Source organism: Psittacula echo (genome assembly GCF_963264785.1).
Source record: "Psittacula echo genome assembly, chromosome: 4".
Lineage (NCBI taxonomy): Eukaryota > Metazoa > Chordata > Aves > Psittaciformes > Psittacidae > Psittacula > Psittacula echo.
This window is the reverse complement of record NC_137738.1, coordinates 72,497,024-72,516,556: the sequence shown is the minus strand read 5'-3', so window position 1 is coordinate 72,516,556 and position 19,533 is coordinate 72,497,024.

The following is a 19,533-nucleotide window of genomic DNA, read 5'->3' as shown; positions in this document are numbered from 1 at the left end:
TTTGAGAGTCTTAATTAGCTGGCAGAGTGCATTTTTTGACTTAGTATGCACCTCAGTTCACCGACTGTTGAAGGGTCATAGATTGTGCTCCAGATGTGTGTACCCATTTAAAGTTAGGGGAGATAAATCAAGGCTATAGGAAGGACATTACCCCATTAGGCAGCTTTCTGATGACCTACGGATCCTTTCTATCAATCCAGAGTAGTCTGCAGAAATATTGAGGTGAAGCTCTATGCTTTGTCTTCTGCACCAGCCTTAGGCTAACAGAGGAATTAGAGGAGAAGATGTAAGCAACAGTAAGGAAAAAATGTACTTTGTACTTTATGCTATCACTGTAACAATCTCATAACAGATTTCTGAAATTGATTCTGATTGTTGAAAAATGATAGTAATTACTTTTATCAGCCAAGAATCTAAATATATCTAATATATCTAAACAAAAAAGAATTAATTTTTTCTTTTTCAGCAGTACTAAGTGTTGAGTGACAGATTTCCCCCTCCACATTTCTATTTATGCGCATTAGCTGGCCTAGTTATTACCAGTGTCCTCTGGAGCCTCAAGTAATAATTCTTATTGGCAGTAGTAATACTCGCTGCTGAAGAAAAAATTAATCAGCTCCAGGCTTACCTTCTGCTGGTACTAAATAAGTTCCTTATGATCTTTCTCTTTTATGAACTTGAACGGAAGATTATGAAACACTAGGAAATTTGTATTACAGAACTAATGGAGGAAGACTCAGTGTAATGCATCTTAGCAGGGTAGGCTTGCAAAAAAAAACAGGCTGCCATTTATTTATCAGATAGCCAACCATTCAAAGGAAACTTTTATACCAGTAAAGTAGCTCCAAATTTATTAAAAATATGTACATCTGGCTTTAAGAAAGTCTATCCTCTTACTCAGAGAGATAAAGTTACTAAATTCCATATACCGATACTGTGTGAGAGAAGTGTGGAGAAGTTCGAGGATCCAGTAACATGGAAAGGAGGATGATGAAGTGTGTGGACTCCCTGAATCTTCTCACTCTACTGGAGAGTTCTCCTGTGAAGATAAAGTAGGAAATGGACATGCAGTGAGCACTCAGGGGCTTTCACTCAATAAACCATGGCAGTAGGTTCTTCATGGAATCATTTAGGTTGAAAAGATGGGGAACACTTCCATGTGGCCGTGCAGTGTCGCTCTGATGTCTCTTCTTTAACTCAGACGATTTCAACATGTCTTTTTAGACCTCGGAAGCCCAAGGTATATCCACCTAAGAAGGATGGATTGTCACCAGTGCTACAAGGTCATATGTGATGCGAGCACATTGTCCCACATTTGTACAGAGTTGCCATATTTAAAAAAAAAAAAATTCAAAACCTGTGGTAACGGGCACAATGTACATAAAACAAAAATTGTTCTGTATACCCTAGGTAGTGAGTGAAATACAGTCATTTGTGGAAAATGGTAAAAGGACAGACACTTTCAGTGACTGGAATATAATCTTCAATACAAGCAGAAACTGCAGTACATGTGAAGTGGACGTTACCCGTTGTGATGTAAAATATTTGGCAGAAGAGTACGATTCTAAACAAAGTGTTTTCTTATTTTTTGGGAAGTTTATTGTATATGTGCAGCAATAAAATTAATTTTTTGGCCTGTCTGTCCTGTACATCTTCCACTCTGATCTTCCTGAATAGAAGGAGCAAAGTTGCAGACTACCTCAGAGCGTCGGCCTCCTATGGAGGGGAGAGGATGAAAGGAAAGACATGAGAATCAAGGACTTTCTCTTGGGCTCATAAGGACTTTCCAGTCCACATCTCAGACTCCATAGCCATTGCAGATAATACTGCTGGGCTTGTGGCAGTCAGACACAGGAGCGGCAAAATCATGAACGATATATTTGTGCTATATCCATGCTACCCCTGAACAAGGCATCTGATCCCTCTGCACTGAGCACCCGATACACCGGCTTTAGGGTTGCTGCTGCCAGAGTGGTGCTGCTGCGCTCAGTCTGGGTGGCAGGGGGCGCCCACCTACAGCTGCGTACAGTGCGAAGTGCTGTGGTCAGGACGCGCTTCACGGCAGTGGGCGCAGTGGGACGCAGCCTGTCTCCCTGAGTCTACCAGTGTGCTCTCCGCACATGGGATCATGGCCCCGCTGAAGTGACGCCTGAGTTGTCTTGCTCCAGCTGCATGATCCAAGAGCAACAGGAATCACCACTCCTGCCCATTTCTGCAGCGACCCACGACTGTTGTGGTGGTATCAGTTCCCAAGCCCTGCATTAAGTAGTGTGTTGGCAAAAAGAGCATGGCACATGGCATTCCCCTTTAATCACCTCCAGACAGGCCTCTTCTGACCTTGTCTTACTTATTTCTAGGTGTTCTCTGGGTCTTAAAAACCTCTCATGAGATTTTTTTAATCTTCTGAATACTGATTTTAGAGTGTTTGGGAGATGAAAAAAAACCTGACGAGAATAAGATCTGCACGGCTGGCAGACACATCTTTGCATTTTAACTTGTAGTGCCATCTACAGTCGAAAAACTTCCCACACTCAGACGACCACAACAGTGTTTGGTTAGGAGCAAGGAGGCTTAGCAGAGCAGTTCTGCAGGAAAAACTCTAGCACGGCTGTTTTCTGTACCCGCAGATCTTACCAAGTGCAGACTTAGGAACTCAGGGTAGCTCTCTTCAGCTAATCTTAGCTATGCCAGTGGCTGCTCAGGCAGCAGGGAGAATATTCATCCTTCCTTGCTCTCTGTGTGGTCTGTCTCCGTGCAGAATCAGAATAAGCTCCTCTACAAGGAATGCTGAAAACAGGAATTTAACTTGCCTGCTTTAAATTGTCCCTTTTATGAAGATGTTTCTGACCATCTACTGCCCTGCAAAATAGGGGGGAATAAGGCTATGAAAAGTGTGTTGAAACCTATGGATGAAAGGCTGTGTAAGAAATGTTAAAATACTGAATGTTCAAGTACTGAAATATCAGTACGTAAAAATTGATAGGCTGTCTTGGTTTAGTTTCAAGATGAAATTACAAATGAAGATGCAAGCGGAACAATAAAAGGCATGAATAGAGTCTCTTTTTTTTTTACAGTTTTCAAAACAAAGACATGCCAAATTAGGGGAGAGGGGAAACCCTTAAAAACTAAAAAGGATCCTTTTCTCTCTCAAGTAATTCCCAGCTATCATTAAAGCTTACCACTTTAAAAAGATCACACGTATGTACACTGTATTCCAGACAGAATATATGAGGAAATGTGTAGAATACTTTTTAAAAAAGAAAAGCTTTAGGGATTTGTGATTAATAGCTTTCAACTAGCTATTAATAGTTGCTAGTTAATTCTAGCAACTTTGATACATCTGTCTGAGTTTCTGCTGAGGATTCTAATAGCAAAAGCCAAGGAACAGCCTATCTATGAACTGCCATTCTAATGGGCATAATTCCCATTTTTCTATGACCTATCAGCATAGAACCATGGTCATAACCTCTGAGGATACTGAAGATTTATGAGCATTTTTCCATTATATAAAATTACATCTTCATATGCTATCAAAGCTTCTTGAAAATACAATTAGATATAGCAGTTGATTAGCAGTTGTGATGGAAATAATCATCTGTGTGGCTTGTTTTGATTTCACAAAGAGGATGTATGATGTTTGATGAGTTTCATACTCTGCTAACTTGTAAGTTTTGATAAAATTATCCCCAGTTTGATGTAATTCTTTCTGATTAATTTTTCTTTTTTCTCCCAAGTATGAAGACTGAAGTGGGCTTCTGTCTCCTTTACCAGCACTAGTTGCTGCAGTGTAAACTCCCAGTATAAGTCTGCAGGTAGAGGGGGGAGTTTTAATAGAATGGTAGGGCAAAAGATCAAAAATGCCTGTGAGACAGCATGGATTGAACATCAGTAGTACAAAACCCACTCGGCTCTCTCCTGTTTTCTTTCCAAAATGGACGGTAACTTCAATGACCTAGTTCTAGGGCCTGAGACTAAGACCTCCAAAAAAGGGAGCCCAAGGAATACAGTTTTAGGGTATCTCACTGCATTCATAGTTGTATCTTATTTTCATAAAAGTTTTCCCTCAAGAATCAAGCTAGCTCCTATATTTACATTCATTCTAAACTCTTCAGTGCTGCTGGGCAACCACGTGTGCTGTTTATAGGTATGCTCCTCTCTCCTCTTCTGACTGAGAGGATGCATCTCATGCTGCCAGATGACAAATCAAGATGATGATCCATATCTTCATGACTGGTAGGCTGCATTTCTGCAGTGTGGTGAACACACCAGAGCACAGTAGCTCAAATATAAGTAAAGTGAAGTTATTTGGAAAACAGAAAAATAAATAAATTAATTACTTAATTAATTAATTTCTTTTCCCCCTGTCTTTTTTAAAATATCCCACTGGTTGACAATTTCCCATTACCTCTTCTAGCAGGGACAACATTCTTCTGCACTCAGTGTACCAGTTCCCCACAAAGTACAAATTCATAGTCCTTATGCTCATGTAGTTTTCTCATGTAGTTTGACTTTCTGTGTCAGGCTAGCTTAAAGAACACTTCTTTCTTGTAAGATACTAACTTTCCTTCATGGTTTCTTTACACAGGCAATATTTTTAGGTGTGCAAAGGGCCAATCTGTCTTACCAACTGAACTAAAAGCATGGATCTATTCTCCCAGAGCAACATCGGTGGGGTCATCATCTCCTGTGCAAACTGCTAGGGATATTCTCTCACCTGGATTGGAAATTGCTTCAAGTCGCCTGCAGGGAGGCCTCCCAAAAAATACAGATCTGAGCATCAGTCATTAATCAGTGTGTAACAGAAAGTGGCTGGCTGGATGACTAGCTCAGCTGCTTTTGCTCGCTCAAGAGCCTCGTACAGATTTTGCCACTAGATGACAGTGTCGACACACATTTGTTCTCCTTTGCAAAGGCAGTCAGGAAAACCTAATTAAAAAAGCCAGCAAGATATCTTTGTTAGTAACATTTTGGAAAGCCTTGTTCTTAAAACGTGAAGGGAAAATACAACTGAAGAAACTAAAGTTTATAGCTAATATGGTATAGTTTCCTGAAGTAGAACCATGGAAGAATCTTTTCAGACTATTGCAAGTACATGAGTTCATTTTGTAGTTAGCTGTTTTAAATAGTTACAGTGCCTTTTAGAGACAGAGTGAATTTATTTCATCTAATCACAAGCTCATTCATATATTAGAAAATCAAAATTAGGGAGGGAAGGTGGAGTGTGTGATTTCTATTTAATTTGTCCAGGGGAAAACAATAGTTCTTCCCTAGTTTTGCCAAAGTCCTCTTGTCTGGGAATATATGCTTTCCTCACTCAGCTTAGAAATGCCTATTCCTTCTCACATGAGAGACAGCTAATAACTAACACCCAGGAGAAAAAGAAAGGAACCTGTAAGCTGGGCCATTCTTCCCCCTTCTTTTCCCAATAGGGAAGAAAATCAGAAGTCCCCCAATAGCCTGAAGGTATTGGGTGGAGAAGGACAACTCCATCCAGCTATCTGATTGAGATTACAGCAAATTTGCAATCCTATTTCTAGACCTTGAAAACTGAAATCATCCCTTCATCATGTGCAGTTCTTCTGACGCAGAATGTGTTCACATGCTCCTGCATTTGTTTGGTCTGGTGGTTATCCGAACAGCTATCCTTGTGCTAAATATTGCTCATCTCCTGCCAAGGTACCTGCAGGCAGTGGGACCCTTTCCAGGCTCAGGAAGGCTAGCAGAATAGGGAGACTGACCTGAAGTGCTCACTGAGTAACAGTGACACTGCTGTAATGCCGATGCTGCTTTGAGCAAACATGAGACTCTTTAATTTGGCATTGTTTGGAAGGAAAATAAAAGAATTTGTTCTCAGAACCTGTAAGTGGCAATTCAGTGAATGTTCAGTTCTTCAAACAATGAAAACCTGTAGTATTTGAAATTCAGAAATATGTTAAAAATGCAAAGACGTTCACTCTTAATTTCCAAAAGTCCTTTTTTTACCATGCATTCATCTTCCCTAGCTGTCACTGCTTAAGAATTTGGTCAGCAGTAAATTGCTTCCAGAATATGAAGCTGCTACTTCTTAAAAAACAGTCTTATTGGCTTTTTATAATCTTCCTTAAACAGAATAAACCTGTGAGGGCAGATTACGTACAGAATTGGATTAAGTTTTTGCCAAGCCGGTAAGTATTTGCTCAGGTCAGAGAAGATTTTGTAGACTCACATAGCTAGATCTACACTACACCCTGAAGTGGTGCAGATTTCAAAAATACTCCTCTTTCTAACCTAAACCAGACCAGATCTTGTTTTCAGCAGAGCCTCACAAACGTGCTTGAGCACAACTGAGCAAACTGCAGTGCAGACACAGGAATGATTTTACTAGGGCAGAGGATACGATGGAAAGGCAGGAATTTTGTGGGCCAGCTTTCCAACAAAGAAAGCATTGCAGACTATCCACAGTCTGTTACACAGCTCACAGAATCCTTTCAACACTAGAATACTACCGTAATACTGTCCAGGCCACAAATGGATGTTTCAGCGGAGGTATGTACCATCTTCCAGGTAAGTGGTAAATCACTTCAGAATCACTGAGTGACATAATGACAATGTAAATGTAATACGGACTGCCAAGAGGACAGACTCCTTGTCCTGCAAAGTAGTGCAGAACAAGATTAGGTAAGAAAAATTAATGTATGAAATGGTTTGTTTAAAAAAAAGAAAGACTGGAGGCAACTCTCAGCTGCAAATGCAGGGTATTAGTTCACCCACCAATGGCATAGTTAAGAAAAACCCAGGGGCCTGCCCTGCTTGCTGGCTGAGCCAGTGGTATCCGTGGCTACAAGACCTTGCCTGCCCTAGAGGAGACCCTGCCACTTGGTCCCCCAACCTCACTGTGCCCTGACATTTGCTTTATCTTGAGATAGGTGTTGGGGAAAGTAGGAAGAGCTATTTTGCCACTTTTAATTCCCTACTAATGGTCATTTCTCTCTGAACATACTCGTTTTTTTGCCAGGTACTCTACCTCCCTCCCTCAGCTCTATTTTTATAGACAATAGTAGGAAGAAAGAAATAAAGATCATTTTTCATGCCAAAGCTCATTAAGCAAATTTGGTTCAGGTCCTAAAAAAAAGAGAAAAGGAAAGGAAAAAGTAACTTGGGAGCCTGTTTCTGCCTGTACTTCAGTAGCATCCTTAATGAGCTGACCTGTGAGAAATTATTTTTGTCTACCTTTTAGTTCCCTCAGTAAAGAGTGTGCAGCAGTGTCTCACCTCAGCATTGTCTTAGGTCTTGGCTCAGCTATATGGCAGCACAACAAAACCTTTATTATGTTCTTAGCAGTGCAGGCACATTTTATTCTAAGTGCCATTATGCTATCCTTACACTGAAGCACGTAAAAACAAGGCTGGGGCAGAAGATACTCAGAGGTGGTATTCCAAGATTAGAGACCCATTAAGGAATTTTTAAGTGACTGGTGTTGCACAGTTGTGAAAATGATGAGACACAATACACGATTTTTGTAATAAACCAGTCCAAATAAATGGGGTTTAATTATATCATGGTGTCAGTGTGATGATTCACTGGTTACTCGATAGGACATTGCTGTTACAAGCCTTCCTCAGGGTCCTTTTCTTTGTTTAGCCTGCTTTTATAAGACTTAAAGCTTTGTATTCAGCCTTTTTCAGCCTGAGCAGATTACAGCCAACTTTTCCTAAACTCCTTCCAACAAAGAGCTCTATATTATTACCAGTATAGGCAATATCCTTGCACAACTGCATTTCCCCTGTCTTCACACACAGCCAAACATCAAAGCTGGCATAGGTTTATGCAAAGGACAGGCCGGAGGGGAAGAAAATAACAGAAACTTCTTTCATAGAGGCAGCTTCTGAAAGGTAAGAAGCTTGATCTGTCTGCTCCGGTCTCTTAAGGGGTATCTCCCTTTAACAGCTAGTAAATCTCTGATCTGGGACTCAGCTGCTCCTGGCATAAAAGTGGCATATGCTGCTGAACCTTGAGATGCTTCAGCACCTACAGATATTTTAAACTCATAAGCACTCACAAAAAGTCATGTCCAGATGGTACGAGACTTAAACACAGTTTCTCTCTCTCCCTGGGAGTTGATTATCTCCTATCTTGCTCTTTATATTGCGTGTACTCCTTGTGCCTTCTAATTTTTGTCTCTGTAAAGCATTGCCATATTGGTAAGGTGACACTATACACACACCTGTAACTGGCTGCAAGGGATATAAAGTACGAGACAATTAGGTCTGTGGTTCCAATCTGCCCTGCAGAAAACAAATCTAGAGAGAAAAAGAGAATAGGAATTACCAGCTGCCTAGGACAGCAGAAGGTAAACAAAACTATTATTCTCCCATCAGTCAAGGAAGCAGAGAAAAACATCTGCAATGAACTCGGACACTTCATCTAGGATTGCTTTTCTCAGATCCCAAAATGTAGGTATGTAATGAAAAAAAGTCCATAAAAATGTTTTCAGGAGTTTTTTCTGAAAGCATATGAACCAATGTCATACTGAGCACAGAGTGCTCTGTCACTGACAAATAGCAGTGATTCATTCTATGGCATGCTCAGGTGGCACTCACCAGTATTTACCTATGGACAGCAAGCATAGCAATATAGCTGAAACACTAGGCATCTGCCTCGTGCACTGGAAAAACTGGTAGGGAGGTAATTTCTTCTCTCAACACAAGAGAGAATACTCCCACTGCCTCTCTCATGCTGCAAGAGGAGTACTGGAAAGATTAATGCTTCTGAATAAGGAAGCCAGGCTACCAACAGCTGCCTGTGCCGCTTGCATGAGGAGAGAGGAAAGTGTTCCTTTGCTGTCCGTTGCCTCCTGGGGAATATGGCAGCCTCCCCATAAGACTACAGCTGCTAGAAAAAGTTCAGGTCTGTGACTCTGTAACATGTCTAATTGGTCTTTTTTAGCAATATGCATACTAAAATCATGCAGCAGTAGGTATTTATAATGGTTGTACATAGTATTATATATACAGCTTATAATATAATCATATGCACCAATGCTAGTCAGACTTTCTACGTGCAGCTAAGCAAATAGGGATGACTGAAAGTACTCCAGCTATGACCTCTTCACAAGCCATTTTGCCTTGAAATACTTCTTTGTTTCCCTTTAGATCTATGATACCAATGTTTTAATTCTCTAAAGTAAGATAAACACATAAATCCCAATATTCTTTATGAAGGATTTAGATAAAAATGAAAGAAGGAAAAAAAAATGATTTTTGCACAAGGTTGTAACTGTCAGCTTGTTCAAAATCTAAGTTTTGAAGCTATCCCATGAGAAAGACTTACAATAACATAAACTGATTCAGCTGAGTTAATCTGTAATGCTGTCTAGGGACTGCTTTTTATGGTGAGTTAAAGAAGAGCTTTTGACACCCCCAGGATGCTCTACACATCTTCACACTTTCTAACACCTGAAGAGCTACCCTGTCCATAAGGGGAGTATCAGAGAACCTCGAAAGTTATAGACACATTTAGGATACCAAAGTACCAAAAAGGAACAATGTCAGTAATGAAATGGTGCGACCTAAGCAACACAATCTAGTGAATAGTTTTAATCAGGCTCTCAGAAAAGTCCAAAAATGGAAGGAAGAAATTATTAAGGGACAGGAATGGGTTAAAAGAGCTCAGTACTAATTCTGCTTGAATGGAAATCAGTGGCTTCCAAAGGAGCAAAGAAGGACAGATTTTGGTTTTGCACTGCATTATCCCTAGGATCTATATTTGTTACTCTTACTCTGAATCACAGGCAAGAAGAAACATTTTAATTAATATGAATGCTAGAACAAGGCTGATCTTCTTTCTGTCCCTGTAGAGATGGTGCCCAGTTCAGAATGCAGCTCACTTCACGGGGCTCAGCTAGGATCAGAAATGTAACATATGGAGTTGTTTGTAGAATCAGCATTGAAATCTAGTCAAATAGCTTCTGCAATTTTAAATCAGTCCTAACCCAGCAGTTATTCCCTTTCTATAATTAAGTCTATCATAGCTGTAATAGGAGCCATATCTGAGGCTGGAGAAATGCTACTTTGGCAAAAAAGATGATGATAAAAACTGCCTCAACAAAAGTGGAAAATAGTCAAAGATATTAACTTTTCAAAAAGAAATGGTAAACAGGTAATTTAAGCTGTCGAAACAATCCTTTTCCTTATTTCCATATTACTGTTTTTATACAAAGACCATCTTGTAATCAAAATAATATATTCTATAATTTACATTTAACATTTCACCTGAAATAATTTCCACCCATTGCAGCAAAAGCAGGTTTTTTATTTCTGCTCCACATAATGCAGTAGGCTGCCAGCTATTTTATATGACATGCTTACAGCAATAAAGAAAAAAAAGTATACTCCATTCCTATAAAAATAGTGAGTCTCAGCATATTACTACAGTCAAAGCAATTTGATATGCAAAACAAAAAACAGCTACAGCAGGTCAGCAAGGGACAAACAGTATAGGAAACAAAAGAAGCCAACATAAGTGATGAATTTCAAGTAAAATGAAAAGTTCTGGTTGAATTTCAACTTCCAGAGTGCGATCACCTCATTCATTGCCAAAGCTATCTGACAGTGCATGGAACAGTCCAACGTAACTTATAGATAGGAAAAAACATTTCCATGTTACACATGTGAAGCTACCTAAAAGGAGGTCAGAGAGAGAATGTGGCTAGTCTCTTTCCCCGAGTAACAAGTGACAGGACAAGAGGTAACAGCCTCAAGCTGCACCAGGAAAGGTTTAGACTGGATATTAGGAAAAATTTCTTCCCCGAGAGGGTGGTCAGGCATTGGAACAGGCTGCCCAGGGAAGTGGTGGAATCAATGTCCCTGGAAGTGTTCAAAAACCGCGTAGATAAGGCCCTCAGTGACATGGTTTAGTGGTGGCCTTGGCAGTCCTGGAGTAATGGTTGGACTGGAAGGTCTTAAAGGTCTTTTCCAACCTAGTTGATTCTATGATTCTATCAGGACCAGTTTCAGATAAGAAAAGGTCACTGCCAGTGAGGAAATGGTTAGTACTAAAGAAAGGAACATGTGTAGTGGCTGAGGTGACAGTCTAAGATAGGCACATGCAAAAGCTTTCTGTTATGCATCTATTCCCTTCCATATCAGGCAGAGGTATATACATGGTCCCATGCTCATTTACACAGGGGTGGCATAGATCTATGAAAAAGTAGTTTTGTACTAATGCAAAAATATAAACAAGCCTGATTGTCTAAATATGGCAACATTAGGTTAGTTTTCCAAAACCAGTAATGTTTTGTTACTGCAGGTAAACAAGCCAACCACTGAGATACAGAAAGTCAATTGTAGGCTTAACAAACTAAAAATACTCCTCTCAAAATTCACTTGACTTCTCTGCTTAAAAAGTTTCAGCCTGTAGCAAACATAATTCAAACAAAGAAAAGATGATTTGCTCAAATTTACTCCAAGCTTTAAGGCATATTTTTTAATTAATGGAATGAAAAACTAGTTCTCTTCCCCATCCACCTCAAGACCTCTGCTACACACAACTATCACATGCCTAGATATATTTAGCTCTTTTATTCTGAAACGCAACATCTGATGTTTTCACGCACTCAGTATTGTTTTCTACAAATTATCTTTATTTCTAGATTAAATAATTACAGTACTCCTTTTATTTTCTTTCTCCAAGATGAAGCTGCCATTAAAAAGTAGTTGTGGGATACATTCTTCCCATTCATGTTTCACTACTAAAGGCATTACTTGAACAAGGAATAAACCTTCTTTAAGACTACATGGGCAAGGTAAGACAGGAGATATAATAAGTATATGTATACACTCTATACATATTTTTTTTTTTTCCTTATAGACTGAATAGTAAAATTTAGGCAACAACAAGAAATGCTAATTCAATTTTTTTCTCTATTCCCAAGGGCAATATCTTGATACTTTAATTTTAAGTAGTGCTATCCTACTCATGAAGAGTTTGCAAACACTGTAAATTTATCTTCCAGGGGCACTGACTGAGTATTTTGGACAAGAATATCTCTGTAACCAAAAATTAGTTAGAAGTCCTAAAAAGTGCCGAGACTTGAGAATTTAGTTACTTACAATGAATAAACTAAATGCCTGGAACCACAACAAGGTTAGCGTTTGCTAAAGAGGATTTGGGTTTTTTTCCTGAATGAAGGAATTCATCTTCACACAGAATTGAAATCTGAGTTCACATGCTGATGGATTATTCCTTAGCCTATTATCAATTTAACTGAAGAAAATGAACAAAGGTCTTAACTGAGGAAGAAATAATGAAGAGAGTTAACATGCTTCTGAGAAAGCTGGAAGAGATTTGAGACGATTGTTTTAGCTTTTGAGTTCTATATCTCTACCAGTGTAAAAGACAACTATAAAACCTGAGAATTACCTCGTCCTATCTGAATGGGAAAACGATCTAATTGTGAGCCTGCGACATAAGTAATTATGCAATTAGATGAAAGCACTTCTGTGGAGCTTCTGCTCCCAACAAAAACATCTGCAGTGTCACATTGGCTGGGACTTTCATGACTTTACAGCATTGTCTGTCTCATGCACATCTTGGTTAAATAAGATGCCAGCCCTAGCCTTTTGTGAGAGTTTTTCAACATATGTTTACCTTCCCTGCTTACACTGGCTCATTTTCTACACCAGTCAACACTGTTTAAAAATAATCACACACCATCCAGAGCAAATATAAAAAATAAAGCAAGCAATGTTCAATCAGCCGGCCCCATACAGCTGGGGTTTATTTGGGTTTTTCAAAGGGATGTAGAGGACCCCTAATGAAGTGCTGACAGTTAAGGCAAAGCACAAGTTTCAATGATCCATCTGATTTTGGGGAACTGTTACTGCCTACCAAGTCACTAAAATCTCTGACTCATGAAACTGTGGCCAACAGTCCTGGCAATCGTCCTGTGCTCCTAGAAGGTGGTAACATGCTGTCGCTGAAAACGAGAGTGATTTTAAGAGCATCCTTGAAAATCAAAACCCCTTTGCTCAGCCTGAAAGATAAACGTAATTAAAGGCACCTCTATAAGGGCGTAAAAGACAAGTCAAGCTGTGATCTGATAAATGTTCACAAATCAGACAGCAGACACACAAGCTAAGGAGTCAGCTGTGGCCATGCAGGTTTCTGTGTTAAGGAGCAGAAGAATTGAACATGCTGGTGGGAAGCTGAGAGGCACTCGGCCTTCAGGGGATGCAAGTGATAGGTGCCACATTATGGTTGTCAAGTTGCCTAAGGAGCTCTGTGCTTCTCAGACATTTCATTAGCTTCAGAGTTAGTCAGTGGGGCTGACAAAGGGTTGCAAGCTGTATTTGACCACCATCACAAATCCGCAAAAACAGACAAGACTTGTCCAGAAAGGTCCGTGGTGACATGGTGAACATTTTTTCTCTTTGCTGTAATAAAGAAAGATTTTTGTCTATGTTGATCATAGAATCATAGAATCATAGAATAGTTAGGGTTGGAAAGGACCTTAAGATCATCTAGTTCCAACCCCCATGGCGATGTTAATGACACTTGAAGTAAGAGGTGGGGAGAGGCAACAGAGAATCTAAAAATGTCCATTAATATTAGTGTGTGCATTACTGTCCCAAGTGGCAATACTGTCTATACAGGTTACATGCCAACTAACAGGCATGCTTTTTGGTAGGTTTGCTAGAATATAGGCACAATTTTCAAAAACATCAAAAAGAAACTGGGAAACTTGAGCTTCTTTATATCAGTCACTTCTGAAGACAAAGCTTAGAAGAGCCTTTATTTTTACTGCAGATTTCACTGTAAGCCTAGAGATACTTGAATCGTCTCAGAGCGGGTTATCTGGGATACCTGTGCTCTAGCCACAGCTACAAAGAACAGCTCTGGCAGTGTGTGAATTATATAGTTAGTTTTCCATTGGGTGGCTCCACTGGGTTTGAGGTGCACCAACATATTTCCTGAAGAAAGAGCAGAAGAGCTTCTGAAACAGTTCTAGCCAGGACTAGAGCTCCTAGCAGCATTAAATGAAATCTTGTCCAAGGCCAGTCTTTTTTCTCATGTATTTTTCTAGCTATTGAATTTGCCTTTGTTCTCTTGTGACTCTGAACTGTGACTTGGCAAAGTGAGACTGGCAAAGTGAAGGCATTTTTCAAACTGATACTAGATGCCAGACAAAATGCCAACAGACTGGAAACTCAGCTGTCATGGCATATATAAAAGCTACCTCTACTTTATGTAAAAGCAATAGGTTATTATCTTCGTAATATTTTTTGAGTTTCAATTGAAAATGCAGTGAAGAACAAACGAATGCATCCTGCCCTTTTTTCCTCAATCATCTTATCTGGTTCTGCTTCCTGGCTTGCAGCAGTTCTATAAAAGGTACATGAGTTTGCAGTTTGTCTAAGCATGCCGAGAAGAACAAATTGGCTGCAAGGAATAAATGGAATACTGAACATGCTAAAAAAAAAAGAGCAAGCTACTTTTCTGTCACTGTAGAATGGTAAACTTTTTTTTAAGAAAAAGCTTTACTTGCAGCCTCAAAAATGCCAAGGTATTACACAGTTCCTATTCACTGGAATACATAAATGTATCGAGCCATGCCCCTGTATTTTTGCAAATTATAAAAAATGGCTTTTTCTCATCAAAATTACTATTAAATACTGAAACTGTTTTCCATTCAACAAAACACTCACAGCCTAGTATCAATTAGCCCAGTTTAAATGCACCCAAGACCTCCACGCCCAATGTGATCTGTTCTCAGTTGGTAATAACTACCACCAGTGAATCTATATTAGAAGCAATAAAACATATCCACCACTGAAAACTTCAGTGTTTCGTGGTTGTTTTTTTTTTTCCCAGTATGACCTAAAGATGATTTAACCATCTTTAGAACTTTCTGGCCTCCCTGGCACCACATTAATTTTAAAATGTCATGTTTATTTACTTGGTATCAGCATCCTGAACTTCGGAATATTTTAACCTAGTTGCAAAAGAAACAACTTTTGCCAGGCTGGATCTAATTTAATGCAATAAATCTCTTCAAGCAGGAAAGCCTCAGCAAGAACACCTTTGTTACGTTGTCTTGCATCACCTCCCTTGGAGGCTCGCTCAGGCTGTAGTTGTGACACTGCCACTTTTTCCCCACTCTGCCGTGTTTCAAGTGATGCATCTTTTTGTTTGTTTGTTTGTTTGTTTCAGCATCACATAACAAAAATGTTTTAATTCTGTCTTTCAAAAAAGTGTGTAACTTGTACAATCGGATTTCTCCCACTTACGGGAACCTCTCTCTCTCTGTGGTCATAATGCCTTGAGGTTATCAGCAACTGAAAGCTGTTCATTCAGTTATTCCTTTTACTCTGTTCTTCCTTTTATCTTTTTGGCGTATGAATTGGAGGGAGAAGGACATGGGGACTGAAAGCCTTAGTCTGTGCTGTAGACTGTAGCTGTTCTGTCCCAAATGTGAGCCAAAGCACTGCCACTTAGTTTTTGCTCGCCTCAATTCCCGTGAAATAAATTGCTGGTATACATGGTTCACCCTGAAACTAGTATGACCCTTCAAAGTGTTCCTTGTCCTTACCACATTTCCATGGAGGTCATCTCCACGCAGGAATGGAAAAAAGCTTCAGAAAGCCATTTTACCCCCTTAAAGGCATTTATACACTGTGAATATGGCACAAGGAGGCCCTAATAAAACAAACACCACAACAACTTTATCTGCAGGACTTTGCAGTGCATCTATTTTGCAAGCGTGTTTCTAAGAATTTATTTAACAACATCAAGCATACACTATGGTTCTGAAGTGCATTACAAATATATCAAAAACTAAAATTAACATTTTTAGCATTAGGGCATGTATTACTACTTCTGTTGAAATGTAGGAAGTTTTAAATTCCTTAATAAATATTTATAATAAAATTTTGTTAATAAATATATTCAGATGACCAGAGAATTTCATAACTACAATTGGTGAAAAAGAAATTTCTCCCAGAAAAAAGTTCAAATACATTTTGTTGTCACCTATTAGTGATAATGTAGGGAAGATAGATCAAAAATAGATTTTAAAAACTCAGATGTTCAAAAACATCTATGTTCAAAACCTACAAATTTGAACATTTTAGAATTTTGGCCCCTTTATTCTCATGTCTCTCCCTCTGTTTGGCCACAGAATGTAACTGGCTTAATGAGGTGCACTGCTTCACTGCCATTTTTTCCATTCTTTTGGCCTCCTACGATCGTAGTCTCTCAGAGCCAGAGAATGAAAAGAGATGCTGTAAGCTTTTAACTGTTTTACTTCCTTTTTCAAAACATTCAAAATACTAAGGTTGCATAATTTTGGTTTGAAATTTTAGGTTCAAAGAGAAGAATATTTCAACAAAGGGAGAATTTTTGGTGGGAAAATCAAGTGAAAAAAATTCAGCCATCAATCAGGGCTCATGTTCATAGTACTGAAGATTTGCTAGCTCTGTCTTGAAAAGTCCCTCAGCTACAAATCACTGGAGGCTGGGAAAAAATATTGGGGAGTTCATGTTTGTATGGAATTTAATGTCTTTCTTCAGCTACCTGTGTTAGCCACCATAGGAGACAAAATGCTGGACTAGGTGATTTTTGCTCCAATGCCATACAAGGCTTTGACCCTTTTTCTGGCACTGAAGTTTTTTCCAGTTTATATTCAGTAATAATAAACCTGATGGGGCAGACTTCAAACCATTTATGACATTAAGCTGATAATTACAACAGACTTTATAATGTAAAATGAATCTAATGCCCATAAAGGATACTAAAATAGTCTGATAAGCCCAGTAACATTAACTTTCAATGGCTGGTGATGACACACATGATGTTTCATTACTGCATTAAATCCATAAAACTAGCATATTTTTAAACATGTGAACTTGGACAGAGAAAGCTGAGGTATATAATTGTAAAGGACCTGTGAATCTTGGACATGACATGAAACAGAAAGGAAAAATTAAGGACATGAATTCCTTAAAACTCTCAATTAGTCCATTAACTCCCTTTGCCTTTCCACCTCTCACCATAATGAGTTTACAGATAGTGGACTTCCAAGGGATATGAAGATTGGACTTGAGTGAGAGATTCTTGCACTGAAGCAATAGTGAGAATCTGCACAAAACCTACAAGTATTCACAGCCATTAACTAAGGGAACGAGATTCCCAAAGCTGCAGAAGAGGTCAGGAAAAGTCAAAGATTTATCCTTCATACATACAGACTTACATACACCCACCTGCCATTGTGGTCTTTGAGACTCTTTTCAAGCGTGGCAGAAATATAAGCATGTATTAGAGTTATGTCTTCACTATTCAACTGATACAGCGCAGGGAACCTATTATGAATTCTGATGTGCTTTCTTTAACTAGGTACGGTAAACTACCACTAATACAGTGTCCTAAGGAGTCAGTTCTACAGTGTGGGCAAGCTTATTTTTTATACCAAGCATGCATTTTTCTTTTCTGTATTTTATCCCATCATCTCTACCCACCATGAATTATTATAATTATCTCCCTCTTCACTCTGTTTTGCAGTCTGCTTTGAAACAGAGGTATCTTCTGTAGCTTTTTGCCTGGGCAAGCCTCTGCCCAAACTTTTAAAAGTTAGTCTAGTCTTTCCACATTAGTCAGTGTACATCTAGCCTCCAAAGCTCTTTTACTGCTCATTTCTTTCTTTCTTCTTTCTTTCCTGTCTTTTTTTTTTTTTTTTTTCCAGTCCTAGAGTGCCAGAATGGAATGTGGTATTTCAGGTGTAGTCACCGCTTCTAATGGGGAAGGAAGGTATCATTTTCCTCCTTTGCTGACAGAATGTGTGACCCCCCCCAAAAAAAAAAAAAATCACTGTGTCCCTTGTTCCTCCCGCTCTTCCAATTTCTAAGTATGCATACCTTTCAAAAGACCTTGGATATAGTAATCCAGAAAGATGCTAAGACTTGAGGTAAAGCGGAAGGCTGGGAAGGCAAAGCAAAAGAGGAAGAATTCAGTAGAGGAGGACTATATATACCTACATGTGTCCTGGTGGTCAAAAGTTGGTAATCAGTGATCATGCAGGAAAAGAAGCAGGGAACTGATGTTCCAGGCTTTTTAATCTTCTGTATTCAATCATACTTGTAACTAAGTGGAGGCAAATTCTAACTAGACAGCGAGGTTGCTTTTTACGTCTGCTTTGTCAGATCGTAAACAACGGCACAACGTGTAAGACAGTAGAGAATCAAACTCCATATGTTCTCAAATCTGCTGAGACTTTATATGCCTTTTTTTTTTTTTTTTTTCAAATGGGAAATCCATCAAAATCAACTCTTCCCTACAAAGACTTTCCATTTCAACAGATGGACATGTTTTCATAAAAAAGGCTTTACATAGAAACACGCTCAACTTGCAGTCCTCTGTGGTTATAGCTCCAGCAGCCCTGCTCGCTAAAGCTAGCCACTCTTACCCACCAGGGAAGCAGGGCAAACCAGGAAACACCCTTGGCACTGCAATAGGCTGTGAAACCTCAGCACAGCACAGCCTGCAGAGTGAGGAACAAGTGGGACTGTTGTCTGAATTGTGAGGAACACATTGGCCCAGATTCTCTGCAGATCTGGGTTTCTGCTTTTTGGAGCCAGGAGGGAAAGCAATGTGTTTCAGCTCTCCCTTTCCTCACTGCAGCCAGGTTGACTACCCTGACCTATGCCATCTTTAAAAGTCACCTAGAAACCATGAGCTGATGTGATACTTCTGTCCAACCAAGTGTCTTCCTCATACACTGGAACTAAGACAAAAGTGCGAGCAGGCCCAAAAAACAGGATTTTGAGTTTCACCATCCACTGAGAACAACTGTGTAAAGCAAGACAAGTCACCATGGCACACAGCAATGCTAATCCAACAGATAACCCATGTTGCCATCAGACCTCTAGATTGCTGCTCCTTGACAGGACATCCCAAGTGGACATAATATACAAGCTTGACAGCTGAAGCCTGCTCATATAAAATGCCCTGCAGTGAAAGTTAGAGGAATAAGGAGTAATCAGAAGATAGGTCATTTTGATCCTTCAGAAAGGACTAAAATCAGAAGGCTTATTTTGCAAAAGGAAGAGTTTTATTAGCTGTAATGGTTTACTCTAAGTAGAATTGACATGTAACTTAGCCTAGGTTATAGAACTGAGCCTTACATTCTTAAAATAATGAAAAAAACCCCTGTAACATTCTAAAATCCATATAGCAATCTATCAAAGGCAGATTGAAAGTAAAATACATGCATTATTCCTGAACAAGGAAAGAACAAAAGCAGGATTTAAAGTTTAGCCTGACCTGTTTAAGCATGCTAAATTCTCTGTTATATTGTGAAGAACCTGTAAGGGGTTATTCAGCTTGGCTTCTGTTGCAGATACTCTACATGTCAGAGCATGCAGAGCTGAAGTGCAGACAAGGATGCACACACAGTGGCAGCACCTGGAATACAGCAGGTCCTCTTCCCAAGTCTTTTTTCCTAGTGTATTCTTGAGACCCAGGTCCCACAGCCAGCTTTGCTGGGGGAAGTCACCATTGTTT